Consider the following 18,065-nt stretch of genomic DNA (forward strand, 5'->3'; position numbering starts at 1 on the left):
TTATTTCCAACCCACATAGCCACCCTTTGAGTTGGGTATTATCATTTCCTTTTTACAATTGAGGAATCTTACACAGGTCTTCCTCTGCTTACAATGGGGTTATGTCCCAATTAGCCCAATATAAACTGAGAATATCACAAGTAGAAAATAGATTTAATACACTGCACCTACTGAAAATCATAGTTTAGCCTAGCCTAACTTAAACGTGCTGAGACCACTTACATTAACCTATAGTCAGGCAAAATCATTTAACACAAAGCCTATTTTATACCCCAGTGTTGAGTATTTCATGTAGTTGATTGAATAGTGTATGGAAAGTGAAAAATGAATGGTTGTAGAAGTTCAGAATGGTATTAAGTATATGGGTTATTTCCTCTTGTGATCACTCAGCTGACTGGGAGTTGCAGCTCGCCAGAGCAGCTCAGCATCACTAGAGAGGATCAGAGTGCATACTGCTAGCCTATTGTTCAGTCGCTAAGTCATATCCAACTCTTTGCGACCCATGAACTGCAGTACACCAGGCTTCCCTGCCCTTCATTATCTCCCAGAGTTGTCTCAAACTCGTGTCCATTGAGTCGATGATGCCATCCAACTATCTCAACCTTTGTCACCCTCTTCTCCTGCCCTCAATCTTTCCCAGCATCAGAGTCTTTTCCAATGAGTCGGCTCTTTGCATCAGGTGGCCAAAGGATTGGAGCTTCAGCTTCAGCATCAGTCCTTCCAATGAATATTCAGGGTTGCTTTCCTTTAGGATTGAGTGGTTTGATCTCCTTGCAGTCCAAGGAACTCTCAAGAGTCTTCTCCAATACCACAGTTCAAAAGCATTAATTCTTCAGCACTCAGCTTTCTTTATGGTCCAACTCTCATATCCATACATGACTACTGGAAAAACCATAGCTTTAACTATGTGGACCTGTATCAGCAAAGTAATGTCTCTGCTTTTTAATATGCTATCTAGGTTGGTCATAGCTTTTCTTCCAAGGAGCAAGCGTCTTTTAATTTCATGGCTGCAGTCACCATCTGCAGTAATTTTGGAGCTCAAGAAAATGAAATCTGACACTGTTTCCACTTTTTCCCCATGTACTTGCCAAGAAGTGATGGAACCGGATGCCATGATCTTAGTTTTCTGAATGTTGAGTTTTAAGCCAGCTTTTTCACTCTCCTTTTTCACCTTCATCAAGAGGCTGTTTAGTTCCTCTTCGCTTTCTGCCATAAGGTCAAAACTCAGAATTCAAAGTATGATTTCTACTGAATGTGTATAGCTTTCACAACACCATAAAGTCAAAAATTTGCAAGTCAAGCCATCATAAATCAGGGGGTGCCTGTACTTGAAGGGTTAAGTGACTTATTCAGCTAGTGAGTGACTGATTAGGGAATGAGAATCCTGATTTTCCAGTTCTACAACATGCCAAAATCCTCACCACTCACTGTACTGCCTCTCCTCCTAGTTTGGAAAATGGCTAAAAAAGAAAAAAAACATATTAGTGTTGGAATTGTCAGGAGGAAAACTGGGGATTTTCAGCTAATAGTAGTCCTATGGAATTAGATTGCAGGGGACATATTTCAGGCAACTTAGAGTTTCACTTGGCCCCTCTGCTGAGGACACTAATGTCAGAGTTGCGGGGCTATTTTTAGCAGGTTACTTTTAAGCACCCCTGGAGGGGTTGTGAAATAACCTGTCTTTCACAGGCAGCTAGGAATTGCTTGCCTCCTTTTTTGTTCTGAAGGAAAGGACACAGACCATCTAGGCCAGTAAGTTGGGTCCAAAATTGGACTCATGTTTATTTTACTTAACAAATATGTTCTTGAATAATATGAGTTGAATTTTGGTTGGTCGAATGCCATTTTTAATGAACCAGGGCACACACATTTCTTGTAATCCTGCAATGAATGGCTTTCTAAAACAAAGAATGCTTTGGTAATGTGAACAATTTCCCTTTAATTCATGTTGAATAGAACTTTTTTTTTTTTCCTTTCCTTTGGGCAAGGAACTCTATGCTCAGTTGCTGGTATCTTAAATTGTGTTGGCTGGTATAGCCATATTAGTTAATGGTCAGGTGGAATATATATGCTGTTAAAATACAGACTAACATAGTCCAAACTTTCACTCCAAAATCCCAAACCAAATGACATGGTGAAACTATATAATTTAGAAGAGGTGGTTTGTGATAAACATCTAATGCCAGGAAGAGTGTAGTTGTAGACCTGGGGTGCTCCTACTGTTATATTTAGATTGTGGGCCCCATCCCTCCCTCACTGAGATGGCATGTGGAAGAGCTGGCCCTTCAGTTACTAAGGCCACAGTCCAGAAAATAAGATAGAGGTAAGTGAGGGCACTCCTGATCCTTTTCCACCCAGCACTAATTTCTAGTCCAACATTAACATTTTTGTTCTTCCTAACATATCAGTTCATTTTTGCTCATACATTAAAAAAAAAATCAATCAGCAAGAGATTCTGCAACTTGAATGGGCTCTAGAGTTCATGGAATTTTTGGTGTATGCAGATAATAAGGGTTGAAATGAAGTGAAAGTCATTCAGTCATGTCTGACTCTGTTACCCCTTGGACTGGTAGCCTGCCAGGCTCCTCTGTCCATGGAATTCTCCAGGCAAGAACACTGGAGTGGGTAGCTGTTCCCTTCTCTAGGGGATCTTCCCAACCCAGGGATTGAACCCAGGTCTCCCACATTGTAGGCAGATTCTTTACCAACTGAGCCACCAGGGAAGCCCAAGAATACAGGAATGGGTAACCTTTTCCTTCTCCAAGGGATCCTTCCAACCAAGGGATCAAACTGGGGTCTTCTGCTTTGCACTCCAATACTTTGACCACCTGATGCAAAGAACTGACTCATTGGAAAAGACCCTGATAATGGGAAAGATTGAAGGCAGGAGGAGAAGGGGATGACAGAGGATGAGATGGTTGGATGGCATCACCTACACAATGGACATGAGTTTGACTGAGCTCCTAGAGTTGGTGATGGACAGGGAAGTGTGGCATGCTGCAGTCCATGGGGTCTCAAAGAGTTGAACAAGACTGAATGACTGAACTGAACTCAACTGCATTGCAGGCAGATTCTTTACCAGCTAAGCTATCCAGGGAAGCGAGAGAAATAGATTCTAAACTCTTAACTTTGGCCAATTTTAGTGATTTGGCTTAATATGCTTTGGTTTTAAAAAAATGTTATTATTCTACATGAAAACCAAGCAAAATATTCAACACAAATGATTTAGTTAATATGCCTGGTAGGACAGGATTCTGCAAATGAATAATCTTGATCCTCTAAGTTTACATTTATCAGTCTTTTAAAGGCCTTGACCCTTGTGTTGCTTTCAGTTTAGTCTTGGGGAAATAAATGAGAGTTCAGAGTAAAATGAAACACTTTGAAATCCCAACGATTCCAGTTTTGGAGATCTACACTTTGGAAATAAAAGCACCAGAAACTAAGACATGTGCTAGAATGTTAAGTGCAGCACTGTTTATAGAGACAAACACTAGGAGCATCTTTAGTGTTCAGCAATAAGGTGAATAAACTAGATAACTACAGTATGAAGGAGTACAAAACTATTAAGAAAATAAATCGGTGTTACTGGTAGTGAAGCCAGTATATGTAACCATGATACACTGTGATGGGGGAAAATCAAATTAGATTATTTTTTAATGGAAAAATAGAGCCCTATGTGTCTATGTATGCATATGCATGAGATGCATTTCTCATTGCTGTGTGTCATGTCAGTGAGAGAGAGGAGTTCTACAATAACATATTTTATTTTATTTTTTTTTGGTAGTATTTCCTTTACATATATCTCTGTATTTATCTATGATGAGCATTATTGCTTTTTAAGTTTAAGTATTTTATAAGTTAAAAAATTCACACAGGCATCTGTTTCTCTTACAGTGTAAAAGGAAACAAGAGCATTCTTCCAAGTGATAAGGTAATTTTCCTGACCATTAGAATATATATTTTAAAAAGGGTTTATAAGTATTCAGATACCTCCTGAAGCCTCACCACTTAGGTTGCTGTTTTCAGCTATTTTAACCTATGCTCTCCTGCATTGATTGCTCACTACCACATGTTTATTTCCACAAGCCAAGACGCTTTGGCTGACTTTCTTACTTCCTATGGTTCTATTGAAGCAGCACCCGCCTCTCAGCTCTGACCCTTCCCCTGTACTTGCCTCTCAGTTTGAGAGTTTACCACAACATAAATGGATCTATTGCCTTTCACTAATAAGAATGGCAATCACCAAGAAAAGCCCTGAGAACAAACACTCCTTATTTAATTAAAATATGAAGGAAAACTGGAACCATTCCTACCACTTTTTAATGTGCTTCTAAAAGGGCTTTCTTAGTTGACCCCCTGTGATCTGCAAATAAGAAAATCCTATAGCAAGAATGTTAGATCCTCATTCTGCAGCAGGTTCCCGCTCTTGTGGTTGCCTTTTTGTTTTTCCAGGAAGTCACAGAAAGGAATATCTTATCCAAAGGCATTCTACACACAAAGGGTGTAAGTAAGCCTGAGATGCAGTTGAAAGTTTCAGCAAAGATAGTGCAAGTAAACCATGGCGATATTTGATCATGTGTATGATAAATGGAAATGAGGTTAGAAGCTCAGGCCTCACAGATTTAGAACCCTCATGTGGTGATGGTTGGATTAAAGCTTGAGCAAGTAGTTTGGCACTAAAGACTGGAAAATAGGACTTGTAGTCAGCCAGCTGGGTTTGGGTAATATGGTAAAGTAAAGAGCAGAAGTGATTTGAGTAAAACATTGACACTGGTTAGAATTATGTATAATTTTGAGCAAATGGATTTGGTATCAAAATAGTATGGTTAATGTATAATATAACCATGGTGTAAAGATAAATTCTTTCATTCATTCCGAAAGTGTTCACTGACCATCATATTCCAGCCCAGGCCAGTGGGCTGTGATGTGAACCCAGGACAGCTTAGCAGACTTACAGGAGTCCAGCAAGAGCAAAACAACGATGAGAGAATAGGCAGAAGTGGGTCCGAGGGGTCCTAGAGTTTGCATATAAGAATAAGAGGATTTGGAGTTTCTAACTATGCTTTTCCTGTGATTCCTAGGAAGATCAAATTGTGCCCCACTTCGTGCATTTGACTATCACATAACAAGAAAAAAAATAAATTTGAATATTTTCTTTGCCTCATTTATCCCTGAATCAGCTCTGTGTTTTATACTTTGATATAACAATGATGCTGACACAGATAGGAAGGAAACCATAAATGTGAAAACTGCCCTTCTATTATTGTCTACGTACCAAATGAGTCTCAGGCAAATGCATAGAGACAGCCTTGGGGATTTTATCTATATTTATTTATTTATTTGCTTATTTTTTACTCTGAGCAACTTTTTTCAAGAACTAAAAGAATTCTGGAAACTGCAGTGGCATTTTAGAAGATTTAAAGTTAATATTATCATTAATCTGTGGTATATAGTGATGAGATCTTCAAAGATTGATAAAATTTGCTGTCAAGTCAGGGTTTTGAAAGAAGACTCTTAGTGGGGGAAGTTATTGTATAAGCAGTTGTGCTAAGTAAGGTGTTTTGTGCCATGAATACCTAATTTTCCTTCCTGTTTTTTTTTTTTTTAAACAGAATATAGCTTTAGCTAACATGGTCTAAGAAGCTACATTAAGAGATCTGAGAAGCTTAAATGGAGGGGAAAATGTTGCCATTAAGATAAATTTAAACAAATTAGATTGAGTAAATGTAACTCTACTAATATGTAATGTGTTTTTAAAAAGTAAATGAAATTTTATAAAAAAGAGGGAAAAGAGAGACGAGATTGGCAGGAAAAAGAGATACTGAAAGGGGAAGGCTATTTTAATCTGGATTGATTTGTACAGAAATTTGGGAGTTCCTCCTGGGATGGTATGTAAAAGGGGGGCACAGAGGATGGGGTTTGAGGGCACCTTCTGCTGAGGCCTCCTCTGCTGGAGACTGTCCTTATTCATTCTCCTCTTCATTTTTCTACAGCCTGTCTCCAGTTTATGAATGGCTGGGTTCCAAAGGCTCACTTGTAAATCAGTTATTGGAAACCCAAGATATTTTTAACCCAGAGAAGTATTATGCACAGAAACAATGGTTTTTAAAAATATTTCTTTTACTTATTTGGCTGTGCCAGGTCTTAGCTGTGGCACTCTGGGTCTTCACTGCAACATGTGGGATCTAGTTCCCCGACCAGGGGTTGAACTCGGGCCCCCTGTGCTGGCAGCATGGAATCTTAGCCGCTGGGAAGTCCTAGAAGCAATGTTATAAATGCCACTCAGTCTACCAGACCACCTCACGACCATGAACCACTATCGTTGGCTGAAATAGAACATGTTTGCAATGGACAAGAGTAGCAGACTACTGTTGTGATGCCAGAGATTAGATCTTAAAGTGCCATGCAGTTTACTTGGCTATTATGCTCGAGGATAAGCAGGGTGAGCTAGAAAAGAACAAGCAAGTCTCTGAAAAGTTCTGACTGCCAAATCATTTTGTGGGGTTAAATGTGCAGGGTTCGGAGTCAGACGGTCGCATTCAAAATGTCTCTTTCTTTGCTGCTTCCTAGCTGTGGGGAGGCTAGTTAATCTTGTTAAAGGTCCTCTGGGGATAATAGTATCTCTATAGAGCATTGCTGTGAGAATTAAAGGAGCATTTTAAGCAGGTGATAACTGGTAATAAACTATTAACAATATATTAATATAGTACATCATATTAATAGATGCTGATTGTTGTGATAAATATTTGTTGTTATTGCTTACGTATGGCTTTCTACATGTTCCACTTTTCTCCTGGAGGTGTTATAAACCTTGAAGGTAGAGATTTTTGTCACATACTTTGATGAATCCCTAAATGCAATGTGCATTGAACACCAGACATTTTATTTTCTCATTTATTGACAATGGTTTACTTAGTTCAAGGGCTTTGGTGGTTAAAAACTCTACTCTGATTCTTTACAATTTCTTTCTGTAACTGGCATGTAGCTTGCGTGGTTCTTACAACTGATTGTGATTATGTATTTATTTTGGCTCACACATGGTGAAAAAAAGGGAAAAAAAAGGGAAGAACAAGAAGGTGAAGGAAGATCCCCATTTGTCTAAGATTCTTAGAAAAATGGTGGAAGGAAAAAAAGGAGAGAAAAGGCTCCCAAAGTATATGTATCTGAGAAAGCAGTGACCAGGTAGAATTTACTGAACCCAAGAAATACAAGAGTAACATTGCATATGAGGCTCCCTGAAAATAAGGTGGGGGTGAGGATGCAGCATCGGAGAAAGCAGTGGCACCCCACTCCAGTACTCTTGCCTGGAAAATCCCATGGATGGAGGAGCCTAGAAGGCTGCAGTCCATGGGGTCACTGAAAGTTAAACACGACTGAGCGACTTCACTATCACTTTTCACTTTCATGCATTGGGGAAGGAAATGGCAACCCACTCCAGTGTTCTTGCCTGGAGAATCCCAGGGACGGTGGAGCCTGGTGGGCTGCCTTCTATGGTGTCGCACAGAGTCGGACACGACTGAAGCGACTTAGCAGCAGAGGATGCAGCATAGCAGTGGTACCTCAAGTTGACCAGCAGGTGGTGTGTCACCAGCTTGGAGCGGCTTGTGTGGAGCCTGGCACCAAGCAGATAGATGGGGGGGAGCTGGCAGGGCTGAGGGGAGTAAGGGGCGGCAATGGTGGTTCATGCTCCCTGATCATGTGTGCATGGGATGGATACCATTTGGGAATTTCTGCTTGTGGGAATGCCTCTAATAGGCACAAAGGCCCATCAGGATGTCTCTGAGAAACTGAATCCAAGGTGCTCAAGCCAGGCCATGTTTCCCTCCTCTTCCTTCAGCCTTTGAACCTGGTAGGTAGGTCCACCACTTCCAGTGACTTGCTGTCAGTTATTACATCCAGGAGCACCAGTTTAGAGAGTCAAGACTTAGTTGGGAGGAAGTGGCTGGCTTTGTTAACGGATGGTGAGGCTTTCCTGCTCTGAGTCTTTTCTTCTTAATCATGTTTCTCATCAAAGGCTTTCTCTTCTTCATGTGGATGATTAAAATACTTCTAAATTAAAATATGACTAGTATACTTTTTCTTATATAAAAAAGATCTCATTTGAAAATGAACAACTGCTACATATTTATCATGAAAACACTAGAAAAGAGCTGATAAACATAAAGAAGGGGGGGGGGGGCAGGGGAAACTGGATGTGACCTGAACTCCCAAAGATAACTGCTGTTAAAAATTTGGTGTCAAAAGTTTCAATTTTCTGCATGCTCACATATTTTCTTAGAAAAATGGAGTCACACTGAATAAATTGTTTTGTAATTTGTGTTTTTCACTTAATCTATACCAAATAGTTTTCCACATTAACATATTTCAACATTATTTTATAATGACTCCATAGTGCTACATCTTATGAATGTGTTACAATTTATTCTACTGCTTTTGGCACATAGATTGTTTCAGAGTTTTCACTAGTAGAAACAATGTTGTGAAAAACACCCTTATATATGAATATCTATATTTTGGGGCTATATCTGTAAACACAAACTGAAGAATTATAAAGTATACATATTTTAAAAAGCTTTTGCTACATATCACAAAATTATCTTCCTCAAATGTTGTAGCAATTTATATTCTTGCCAGTAGAGAATGAAGGTGCTGTTTTCCAAACCTCCTGCCAACATTGGAAAGTATCAATAATCCATCTTTGTCAAGGTTTTAGAAAATAAAGGGTATCCTATTATTGTTTAGCTTATATGCATTTTTAGGAAACAATATTTTTCAGATGTGTGTTGGTCATTTATATTTCTTCCCTTGTGGACCATTTATAATATCCTTTGCCTTGTTGTTAACTATAAGTGTTATTCATATGTTAAGGCTCTTAACCCTTTAACATACAGGTTTCATTTTTTAATCTCATTTTGTCATTTCTGATTTAATTTTGGTTATGGTGGGGTTATTTCTGACATATACAAATTTTACATTTTATTCATTTAAATAGTAAATTTTTTTCTTTATAATTTCTGCTTTTCTGATTATAGAATAATTTTTTCAATAAACATATTTAACCATGATTTAAATGATTTTTAAGATTATAAAAACAATTACATCATTTTCTCCAAGTGTGTGGTTTTATTCTCATATTTCACTCTTTGGTCCACTGGGCATTTACTTTGTGTATGATGTGAGGTAATAATTACATCTTTATTTTTCCTAATAATTAACTATTCAACCAGTTAATTCAACCAGAATAATTTTTCCCTGCTGGGTTTAAACACCATATTTAACAGATAAACATTTTATTATAGTATGTGTATTTATAGTTCTGGGCTTTCTGCTCTGTTCCATTGCTCTGCCTCCTTTGGCATCAGTATCAAACTGTTAAATTCCTGATTTTTTCTTGTTAGCCTATTTAATATCCAGGACACACCTCTTTGTTGTTTTCTAGAAATTTCTTTACCATTCTGTATTTCATTCTTTCAAATAAACTTCAGGAGTTCTTTTTTAAGCTGTTTGAAAAATCTCTTTGAGATTTTAACCAAGAATTAATTATATTTATAAATTAAATAGGGAAAAATTGACATTTGACAATGTTGAATCTTCTGTTCCAAGAAAATCATATAACATTATTTATTGAGATATTTTCTCAATATAGTTTTATAAATTTTAAAATATAAGTTATTCACTTTTTTTGTCATTTCTAGATACTTTGTTGCTACTATTAAGCTTTTTTTTCTCCTTTATGTTTCCCAACAGTTTTTGGCTGTTTTATAGAAAATTCTTTTATTTTGTGAATTTGTTTTTTAACTGTTTACCTCATTGACATTTCCAGTTATTTAAAAGCTTTTTAAAAAGCTGATTCTTTTGAGTAAATGATTATAACATGTACAGGTTAGATAATTTTGTCTCCTGCTCTTTCATAATTCTTTTTTTAGTTTCTTTTACTTACCTGGTCCAGAATACTATGCTAAAATAAATGATGGTAGTGATAATAGGCCTTCTTTTCTTGTTTGTTTCTGGTTTTAATGTTTATACTTCCAGTATTACACCTTGAGGTATGATGCCTGTGTTTGGTTTGGGATACACAATCTTTATTGTGCTAAGAAAAATTCTCCTATTCTATTAATTAAAAAAAATTGATATTTAGTTTTATCAAAAGACTTGTTAAGTTTACTGTGCTAAATCAAAATTTTTTCTGTTGACTTATTTATGTTACTATGCTAATGCATTCCTTAATTTTGAGGCTTTTTTCATCTCAAGGGTTAACTGTGTTTATACAGGAACTTAGTCTGTGATTTCCTTTATTATGTTCTATCAGTTTGTTTGTTTATTTTTAAATCAAGGGTATTATGTTAGCTTTCTGTTATTTTTGTCCACTTGAACATTTTGTAAAGCCTGGGAATTATCTATGGCTTCAAGCCACAAGAGAACTTGATTGTATGAGTAATTTGGACCAAAAAGTTTTCTTGGAACAATTTCTTAATACCTTTTGCATTTTCCCATGATTATTGATCTATTGTTTTTTAACTTCTTATTAAGTCAGCTTGTCTCTGATTAACTCTTTTGCTTTGTACATGCTGTTTGATATGTGGTGTTCTCATTACTGAAATTTCTAAGCATTCTATAATTGTTTTTTTTCTTCTTTCCCAATCAATGATTTTTTTAAAGACAAATTATAAATCTTTCCAAGAGCTTGGCTCTTTTCTGGCTTTGTAATTGTTTTATAGTTTTACTACAGTGCTGTCAAAGAATGTGGAGAAAATAATTTCTTTTGGGAGGGAATTGCTTAGGATGGTTTGATGAACTAATATAAAATCCATTTTAACAAACTTGAAAAATTATCTTTTCTTAAAGGAATAGGCAGATAGATGACCCTTCTCTTCAATCATTCATTTATTTATTCAGCATGGTTACAGCCACATATCTCCTATATATCAGACATTGTACTAGGCATTGCAGGATATAAAATGAGTAAGTTATACGCTTTCTCTAAGGTAGTTGAAGTTTGCATGCAACATAGACACATGAAGACCTAACTATAACACAGAGTAAGAAATGAAACAGCAGTGGAAAATGCAAGAGAAAAATTCAAGCCCAGTCACAGGTTCTGGTAATATAAAGGTACCAAAGCCACCACCATGGCCCCTGAGAAGATTTTAGTGTAAAAAAAATAAATAGATTGAAGGTAGAGACGGGCTTTTGAAGGCAATGCAACTAATTAGGAAACTGGTAATCAATGAAGACACATGCAAGATGTAAGAAAACAGGAAGAAAGAGGGGATTTTCACATTTAAGGGGCAAGTAGAAGAAAAGTCCACATAGGAGGCTGAAGGAGGCAAGAGTAAATTTTACAGAAGTCACAAGAGAAAATTTTAAGGAGTGTTTGGTGAGTTGGGTCTAGTAAAGCTGAGAAGTTGAGTAAAATACAAGTGAAGCCAATAACTTTGGTCTTTGGTGACTTGGGGGAAGATTTTATGTGTTATGTATGTTTTTACTAAAAGTGAAACGTGCTATTTTAATGTTGGAGAAAGATAGCTGACACATGTACCTAATGACTTGTTGTTGTTACATTAAAACTGTAGATTTGTATATTTATGTAGTTTCTCTATCGACATTCCTATTTATAGCTTTTTTTTCTTGGGCTATATAATCTTTCTGTGCTTTGGATTGTCTTGATTTGGTCAGAATTTTGATACATATTAGTCACTTTTAACAACTAATTTTGTTTGATTTATATTACAAGCTTTTATAGTTTTTGAATAAATCTAGCCTGCTTTCCAAGGGACTCTCAAGAGTCTTCTCCAACACCACAGTCAAAAGCATCAATTCTTCAGCGCTCAGCTTTCTTCTCAGTCCAACTCTCACATCCATACATGACCACTGGAAAAACCATAGCCTTGACAAGATGGACCTTTGTTGGCAAAGTAATATCTCGGCTTTTCAACATGCTATCTAGGTTGGTCATAACTTTCCTTCCAAGGAGTAAGCGTCTTTTAATTTCATGGCTGCAGTCACCATCTGCAGTGATTTTGGAGCCCCCCAAAATAAAGGAGATCCAACCAGTCCATCCTAAAGGAGATCAGTCCTGGGTGTTCATTGGAAGGACTGATGCTAAAGCTGAAACTCCAATACTTTGGCCACCTCATGCGAAGAGTTGACTCATTGGAAAAGACCCTGATGCTGGGAGGGATTGGGGGTAGGAGGAGAAGGGGACGACAGAGAATGAAATGGCTGGACGGCCCAACTCAATGGACATGAGTTTGAGTGGACTCCGGGAGTTGGTGATGGACAGAGAGGCCTGGCATGCTGTGATTCATGGGGTCGCAAAGAGTTGGACACGACTGAGCAACTGAACTGAACTGAGCCTGCTTTCCCTAAAAAAAAAAAAAAAAAAAAAAAATCATTTCAGTGAAATTGATGGAAGAAGCCAGACTGTAAGCAGGTTGAGACTTAAAATGGGATGCAAGACCAGACAAGTATTTCTCCAGAAGTTTAGTCACGAAGGGAATGAATGGGTTAGAGCAGGAGTTAAAGAAGCAAAGGATCAAAAAGGATTGTTTTTAGGACACAGAAAACCATGAGCATATTTAGATAATGAGGAGGGTGAGAAGGTAAAGTTGTTGGTGAAAGCATCCTAAACAGGTGGGAGTTGCCCAGTGAGACCCAAATCCGGTAGGTAGATGGCCTCTAATAGGAGGAGGGCACCTCTCTTTGAATTGAAGGAAATGATTAGTACCTGTAGACAGTATGGGCATGGAGGTGGGATCTCCCCATTTCTTTGCGAGGCTGAAAGGTGTCATTGGAGAACCTTCCATCACAGCCCTGGACCCTATTGGGAAGGCATGTTCCTGGTCGTGGTCTGCATCGACGGTTTGCTTCAAGGCTGTGATTCAGGGTCCATCCCTTTTGTTCCTCTCTGCCAACAGAAGGAGAAAAGTATTTCCTTCTTTTGTTTTTCTGGAGTATAGCTGCTTTACAATGTTGTTTGTGTTTGCCTTTCCTGAGACTGTTTTTTCTATTGGTTATTGAAGGGTTTCTCTCTTTCATTGACCATGTGATATGCAATAGATCACCAGAACAATTAACAAGTCAGTTACAAGTAAAGTAACTGATGGATGCCATCAGGTCACAAAAGTTTCTATAATTATAAAGTAAAAATAAATCAAAGTAATATTTCACACCTTCAATAGGCCTCCTTTTCTGTTTTGGGTTAATGATGGTCATATGAACACAGGAAAAACTGCTTATGAAGCTAACATGTATTTTAGCACATTGTATTCTGATGTCTTATTTCTGTTAAAAACTTTGAACCCTTAAAGATACATTTTGAAGCTTTAAAAATTTTCATTTGTACTTTGGGCTCTCACATGTTGCTAACAAATGAATCCTCTGAAAGAATGGCAAAACTGATGTTTTTTTTTCATCCTTTTCTGATTTTCTGGAAAAACATTTTATCTTCTGTACAGAGGGAAATTTCTGGTTTGATTAACATTGTAAATAATTATAAGACAAAATCCAGATTTGAAAAATGGCCCACACAGGCTCTTCTATTAAGATCTTATTTATTAAAAATCAAGGTTGACAGTTTAACAGGCTCATTATGGTTCAGAAATCCCCTGGGGCATTTTAACCTTTTAAAAATCTTTTTTGGATGTTCAGTTTGCCAAAAGGGCTGAATCTCTGTCATATCTCCCCTCTACTCTCCTCGGGCACAGATTTGGGTAAGTGTCACTCTTACCACAGCTTGGGTCAGATGCCCAAGGTCAGATTCTGTCCAAAGTCAGATAGCTTAAAGGCTTTCTTTGCAGAGACGGGCAAAGAAGAAGGGGGATGTGGTGGTGGGAAAATCAGCACAGGTGAGAAATATGAATTCAGCAAAGCACTCAGGATGGTTTGCCACTTTTGTGAGCAACACAGGAAACAGCAGGCTGGTCCCATTTCCTGGCATACCAAAGAGGGCAGCGGCACATCTGCAAAGTGCTTTGTGAATTTCTATGATTACTTCTGTTTCCACTCTCATTCCCTCGCTGATAATCTCAACAGTGCCACCAAATGTTGACACAATCCAATAGATAACTATGCGGAAGTTTGGTCTCAAGTGCCTGAAATCATTTCCATTCGCTCTTTAGATAAAGCTGCATTTGCTATTCCTCATTAAGCCTCCACACATCTCCCCTCAGCATCATGGGGCATAGCAGCCCTGTCCTTTGAAATTAAGCCTAAGCTTTCTTAGACTGCTAGTCTGTCCTCCCCAGAAGAGTCCACTCAGTTTGTGGCTCTTCCAACAAACTGGAGCCTGGGATGCTGAGAAAATAAAACCAAGATGGAGCAGCGGATGGATGTAGACTAGGGACACTGGAAAGAAGAGCAGCTGCCACCAGCTGTACTGCTGGGGTCCCTTCCTCTTGCTGTTCAAGTGTCCCATTGAAAACCTGAGGGAGGTAAGAGAGCAGACGGACTGCCAGCCTACCCCCTGCCACCTCCTTCCCATCACAAACATCAACTTTCCACTGCAGTGACCTGCTCTCCAGGGTGAGTTATCAGCTGTTCGTGTTTTGTCACAAAAGAAAACAAATGATGGAATGTGCTGCTCTACATGCTAATGCACTGGCTGAGCCAGTGCACGGGTTATGAGACGGTTTGCGAATTAGGAGAATAATGATCTTCGGTTTCTGACCTCCTGGCACATAGCGGTATTTATCAGGAGGTGCATGTGACTGGTTAAGACACAGCCGCAGCTTGAAGGAAACAGCTGCTCGCCGACTGCTCTGGCACTTGGCAGCTGAGCAGGCAGGGCGCTGATGTGAATACGCGACCAACCATCCTAGTAAGTAACTGGAGAACTTTCTTCTGTGTGTGAGTGTGCGTGCGTGTGTGTGTGTGTATGTGTGTGTGTTTGTGTGTGCACGCTCCTGTGTGTGTGCAGGTGCACACATGTTTTGCAAGCCACTGACAATTTTTAATTTTGGTTTCCCTCTGGCACTAAAGGAGACATTTTATTTCTACCTGTTGCTAATAGCCATTTGTGTTTTTACTAGTCTTTTTTTTAAAGCAAGTATTCTTTTCAGCAGCCTTGTTTTCTAACTTTAAGGATTAGTGAGGCATATGGCTTGATTCCTTTCTAGGAAATAGCAAGTTTATTTCCTGGTATTTGGAATTTTAATGGTATATGACGTTTAGTTTCAAAGCCAAGATTCAGTTTCTGAAGTAGAGACTATTGATGTGATGAGTTGATGACTAGATTTGATTTTCATCAGTTTTTACCACTGACGCTTGAGTCTTAGCATTGAAAATATTGTTTGAGAAATAGCTTGTGAATCAATTGTATGTGCAACTGGACTGCTCTAAGTCAATTTTGAAGACTGTCTCATGTAACTGTATAAAAATCTGCAAAACAGAAAGCTAACAAAATAAGACTCAGATTAGAAATCATATTTCGATTTCAGACATGCTTTCTAATTCATGGAAAGATAAATTTTATAATTCTTTTCATCTTCATTACAGCTTTTCTAACTCACTTCTATCACTTTACAGCTCAAATTTCTAGTCGTCCCTAGTCTTCCTTATTTTGGATAAGGGAATTCCTGTGTTTTTGATGTAAACAGCCGTTCTTCCTTGTTTACAACCCAGATTACAAAAGTGTTTTCTGAAGCTAATTACCAACTCTAGGGGGCCTGGCATCCAACACCCAGAGGGCTTGTTCTTTCTCTGGTTCATTTGGCAGTAATGGGGCTTGGTTTCGGCAGGGCAGCGAAGCAGGCGCAGTCCTGAAACAAAGCTTCCGTTTAGGCGACTTGTCCTTGCGTTGTTGTCCCCAGACAGTGATTAAGAAAGGGAAAGGAGAACGGGAGAAGGCAAAACCTCTCGAAGTGCCGGGTCTCTGAATCAGACCCATGGGGGCAGGTAACCAAACAAGTTCCCTTTTCTGGATTGCCTGGACATTAAGGGGGGTGGGCGCGGGGCTGCACACAGTGGTGTTTTGATTTGAATTCTGACCAAATAGTCAGTTTTGCTTGTGAGAAACCCAGGCCACCCCAAAGTGTGCTTCTTTCCCTAAATGACTGGCAGATTGTCATATAGGCTCAAGTTCTCCCTCAGCCACCCACACCCTCCTCATACTTGGAGAATGGATCGAAAATGACACGCTGATTCTGCCCAAGCTTCCCTCAGTGCGTTTGGCCTTGAGTTGCCACATCAGCCAAAGACCTGGGGTGGAAGCAGATTCAGACGCCTGGCTAGTCTGGTTTTGGGAGATCTCCCCCTTTATTTCTTTCAAAATGTAGAAGGATTCACAAAATCTAGAGTGTCCAGTAAGAAAACAATGTTTCCAACTCTTTGTTCCTCTGTATGCCAGTGGTGTGAGGTCCTTGGGTTGGCATGTGCCACATGGCCCAGTGAGTTCTGTCTGACTGTGGGGCACTGGCTGCCCAAGGAGCCATTCTCTAGGGAGTTTGTTTCTGGGGTAGTTCCCTTTTTCTGAAGACTGACAGTAGAAAGCAATACTCAGGTGAAGTCAGAGTTATAGAGCCATCCACCTTAAAAGTGCTGCAGCTGCTGAGTCGCTTCAGTCGTGTCCGACTCTGTGCGACCCCATAGACGGCAGCCCACCAGGCTCCCAGTCCCTGGGATTCTCAGGCAAGAACACTGGAGTGGGTTGCCACTTCCTTCTCCAATGCATGAAAGTGAAAAGTGAAAGTGAAGTCATTCAGTCGTGTCCACTCTTAGCGACCCCATGGATTGCAGCCCACCAGGCTCCTCTGTGCATGAGATTCTCCAGGCGAGATTACTGGAGTGGGGTGCTATTGCCTTCTCTGACCTCAAAAGTGGGGGGTGTCTAAATGGCAGTCTGATTATTCTTTGGATTATGAGTGCTGAATTTTTGAAAGCCTACAGATTATTTTATAAACCAATGATATCTTGACTTTCAAAATAGTAATATCAGAATAATAGAAATAATTATTTTGCATGAAGACAGTATGTCCATAGAACCAAAGTTTTGTGTGTCTCTGTGTATTTATTTAGTTAGTTTTTAATCGGAGCATAATTCCTTTCCAATGTTGTGATAGTTTCTGCTACAACAATGTGAGTCATATGTATATATATTTCCCCTCCCACCTCCCCATCCCACCTCTCCAGGTCATCACAGAGCACCAAGCTGAGTTCTTTATGCTAGACAGCAGCTTCCCACTAGCTAGCTATTTTAGCAACCCACTCCAGTGTTCTTGCCTGGAGAATCCCAGGGATAGAGGAGCCTGGTGGGCTGCCGTCTATGGGGTCGCACAGAGTCGGACACGACTGAAGCGACTTAGCGGCAGCAGCAGCAGTGAATATGTGTCAATACTGCTCTCTCAGAACCAAAGCTTTTAATTCTTGGATAGGAATCATAGAATGTGCAATTTAATGCCTTCATTTCAAAGATGAGGAAATTGTAGCACATTTATCTAGGTTCCAGAACTAATCAGGGGCAGAGCTTGAAAAGATGTCAAGGCTTCTGCTATCACTACCATTCTAATATTAGCACTAATAATTATAGGGCTTCCCTGGTGGTACTAGTGGTAAAGATCCCGCCTACCAATGCAGGAGATGTAAGAGATGTGGGTTAGATTCCTAGGTTGGGAAGATCTCCTGGAGGAGGACATGGCAACCCACTCCAGTATTCTTGCCTGGAGAATCCCATGCACAGAGGAGCCTGGTGGGCTACGGTACATGGGGTTGCAAAGAGTCGAACCCAACTGAGGTTAGCACACACAGCACAAAAGTTATAACATAAATTTATTGTGTACTTGCTGTGCCAAATATTGTGGTGAGCAACTGTGTTTATGTTCATATAATCCTCACAGTAAGTCTATGTGCTTTATATAATTATTCCAGTTTTGTAGATAGAGAAACTGAAGTTCAGAGACTGTAGTCACTTGGAGATACATGACGCAGGCAGAAGTGATACCAAGATCTGGCTCCAGAACCTGCACACATTAAACAAACAAAAAAAAGGGCAGCTCATCTGCTAATCTCACACACTGAAGCTTAAACCTCATGAAATGCAAATGAGACTATTTCAGCACAACACGATTAGA

The 18,065-nt window shown here is 39.2% G+C and overlaps 1 protein-coding gene across 6 annotated transcripts in view; it reads left to right on the plus strand.

The window, feature by feature from the left end:
* RASGRP3 (RAS guanyl releasing protein 3) overlaps positions 1-18,065 on the plus strand; it is a 117,656-nt gene that overhangs the window by 20,246 nt on the left and 79,345 nt on the right. For 3 of the 6 annotated variants that reach the window (XM_024998733.2, XM_005212534.5, XM_024998734.2), the window contains exon 1: positions 14,715-14,818. The exons of 1 other annotated variant lie outside the window; for it this stretch is intronic. The gene's annotated coding sequence lies outside the window, so the exon portion shown is untranslated. Of the gene's footprint in view, positions 1-3,894; positions 3,932-14,086; positions 14,524-14,714; positions 14,819-18,065 lie in introns of those variants that run through there. 2 more of the 6 variants (XM_059891278.1, XM_015473411.3) reach the window with 2 other exon arrangements.

This window comes from Bos taurus, chromosome 11 (assembly GCF_002263795.3).
Source record: "Bos taurus isolate L1 Dominette 01449 registration number 42190680 breed Hereford chromosome 11, ARS-UCD2.0, whole genome shotgun sequence".
Lineage (NCBI taxonomy): Eukaryota > Metazoa > Chordata > Mammalia > Artiodactyla > Bovidae > Bos > Bos taurus.